At 46.3% G+C, this 404-nt stretch overlaps 1 pseudogene; it reads right to left on the bottom strand.

Annotated features, from left to right (window-relative positions):
- The window catches only part of LOC119591623, a 7,457-nt pseudogene that overhangs the window by 3,850 nt on the left and 3,203 nt on the right, over window positions 1-404 (bottom strand).

Here is a 404-nt window from a genome sequence, read left to right as displayed (position 1 = left end):
CCGTCCCCACCCATAGATAGATCCTTAGATTCTTCGATCCACCACACACAAATCCTTACCCAAACAGCGAAGGCAAGGGACGTGATGGCCCACCGGTTCTTGTAGTCAATGAACCTTTCCTCCTTTTCTTTGCATGCGCCTTTGCTGTCGTCAGGCGCATCGCATTCGTCGCAGTCTTTGCAGAGCTGCGTGCTGTTGTCTAAGTACTGGTAGCCTTGGCAGGGTTCACACCGCCAGCAGCATTTATCTTGTAGCTGCGTGAGGGTGGAAATAGGTTATTAGGGTTTATGATATCTTGTGAGGTGTTCAAACGTTTGTGTTGTTATTTGCGTATGGTGTTTTTGAGATAATTCTAGTTCTGTCGTTAGTAAGGATATGCTACTGGTGCTCTTTTAATAACGAAA

The sequence above is a fragment of the Penaeus monodon genome, chromosome 29, assembly GCF_015228065.2.
Source record: "Penaeus monodon isolate SGIC_2016 chromosome 29, NSTDA_Pmon_1, whole genome shotgun sequence".
Classification (NCBI taxonomy): domain Eukaryota; kingdom Metazoa; phylum Arthropoda; class Malacostraca; order Decapoda; family Penaeidae; genus Penaeus; species Penaeus monodon.
Note: the sequence above shows the minus strand (reverse complement) of the source record. Positions and strands in the feature narration are given on the sequence as shown.